The sequence below is a fragment of the Cyprinodon tularosa genome, unplaced genomic scaffold (assembly GCF_016077235.1).
Source record: "Cyprinodon tularosa strain WSP-4 unplaced genomic scaffold, ASM1607723v1 ctg227, whole genome shotgun sequence".
Lineage (NCBI taxonomy): Eukaryota > Metazoa > Chordata > Actinopteri > Cyprinodontiformes > Cyprinodontidae > Cyprinodon > Cyprinodon tularosa.
Window position 1 is genome coordinate 627,707 of NW_024038846.1, and position 2,343 is coordinate 630,049.

The 2,343-nt window shown below is 39.8% G+C and overlaps 1 long non-coding RNA gene across 1 annotated transcript; it reads left to right on the forward strand.

The window, feature by feature from the left end:
- Positions 1-895: 895 nt before the first annotated feature.
- LOC119784462 lies at positions 896-1,633 on the forward strand. Its single transcript, XR_005280937.1, has 2 exons — positions 896-1,014; positions 1,573-1,633. It is a non-coding gene; the product is annotated as an uncharacterized LOC119784462 (long non-coding RNA).
- Positions 1,634-2,343: the final 710 nt, after the last annotated feature.

Below are 2,343 nucleotides of genomic sequence, written 5' to 3' on the forward strand. Positions count from 1 at the left end.
GCTTGGAAAGTCATATTCACATATCTGAGTATAACCAAACTAAGAAGGACAAAACATTCAAACTTTGATTCTTTAAGAGGAAAATCTATATTTTGCAATGCTAATACAGGAAGACATCAGCAATACCCCCAACAAAAGGACTTTCCAGGTGTTTCTAATCAAATGCACTTAACATTAACCAGTGTTTAACCAGCCACTTATCACTATGAGAAGGTTAGCTTTAATTGCCAACTATTTGAAGCCCATGATTCTGCAGTAGAGAAGACATCCATGAGTGTAAATCATTAAAGAACTCTCATGTAAATTGACCAAAATTAGGCCAGTCAGTACAACCAAACAAGTTTTCCATTCCAGACAATTCGGCCTCATTTATTATGTCAGGGGATGTAATAAATGACATTTAATAATTATTTAATAATGTTTAATAATGGTTAAGACTATATTTACAACAGTTTTGTTCCATTAAACTGGATTTAAAGGAAGGAAAACTGGCTTTTAATTCTGTATACTGGTTACTGGATGGCTTTACTGGAGGTTGGAGTTAAATATTTAGCTCAATGTTCTCTTCTGACCAAAAGCGTCCTCACAGCGTGATATTGGATAAATTATGGTTTAAATGCAGATGGGGTCATCAGGATAAAGTTCAGTGTTAGTAGTACTCCAATCACAAAATTCGTGAGAGCAAAAAGATTCAAATTTGGCTTCTACTTAGCTTTATGGCTTTTTGACATAGCTTTTTTCGTGAGGTTTGTGGCTGTGACATGGTAAAATGCCAAAACGTTCAAAGGGTTTGAACACCTGTAGCAGGCATGATATCTAATATTACATGTGGACAAAGGCTTCAGAAGCTCCCGTGTTTAAAGAGAGACTGCCCCTTTTTTCTGGGTCGAGTTAAGCTGCTGGAACAGTCACTTGGTCTGTGGGAGTTGGAGCGTGGAGCAGAATGTGCTGTACTGAGCATAACAGCAACACCTACGTCCTCTCTAATCCTTCTAAAGAGAAGGTGCATATGAGGTGAGCTGATAATTTCTGCTTTTCTGATTCACCTGTGCCACAAAGCTTGAAAATGGCACAAGAGGTATGATTAACCCTGCTGCCTTGTTTACAAGGTCTAAAAAAGCACGCTGACATGTTTTCGCTGGCTCCTCTGGTAAATTCAATAACAAATAGCACTTCACTCTGTTATAGGATGCAGTAACAGAGCTACGGAGTAAACAAAATAGAATAAAGTAATTTTCCAATTCCAAATGTTTAAAATGAATATAATCCAATATATTATTATTGTTTTAGTCAGATGTCCGGCTGTCATCTTGGTTATGAATTTCAACATAATTTGGCATTTTTTGCCATATTAAAGTGAAAATCTTAGTTCAACATTTGTTTTTGTTTTTTTGTGAGTTTGAATTCCATCCCATCTAAAATCATACATGCGGGCTTAAATTCTACATATGAAAAAAATTATTTAGAATGAATAAGTCAAGTTAATTCACTTCAGTAATCAATATATTTTATAAGATCAAAATTAGTATTTTAAACCCTTCACAGGCATTTTTTTATTTTTCTGATGTATAGGTGGCAACAGAGGAGATTGATGATAGCAGCAAACACAATCAAGATGAAATAAGGCCAAAAGTGTTGGGAGCTGGAGAAGTTCCACCTTTTTCCAGCAGAGTCCGCCGTGGATCCTCCTGAGTGAGCCTTCTGCACAGCTGCAGCCCATCAGATCATCAGAGGATCCACTACATAAGCTGTCTTCAGACCTTGCCTCAACGCCGCAGTGTTGATCCAGTTGGTCAGCGCCTAAGCCTAGCCTCTCAGTGAATCTTTGTGACTTTCAATCCAGCCTGGATTCTAACCCTTGCCAAACCTGAAGAACCTCAGTTAACTTCCATGCAGCTCAGGACTAAGAGCTGGAAAACCCAAAACCAAGGTCTGCTCAGAACTAGAAGTAAGACGCTGAAGCAGCTAACGGACTCTGCTGATCAACTCCCCTCCAGATCCAACAGTGACCCTCTCAAAGCTATCTGCAAGAACCCTCAAGGTACAATCAGTAACAATCAAGAAAGCAAGCTCCAAAGTGCAACGCTAACTGAACTGTCTCTCACGCAGACTCCGGTGAACCAGTTTCCAGGCCCGAGCCAGAACCAGTCAAATCAGTGTGCTTGTGAACAAATAAACTTGTTACACTTTTACTCCTGTGTCCGTCTAGTGGTGTTCTGCATATTTGGGTCACTCTCCGTGCACCCATCATGACAGAACACTGCGGACAAACTCAAGGCCCAGCAGATCACCTCACCCGTCGCTTGGAGGAGCAGGATGCCCAAATTCAAGGACAAACCCAAA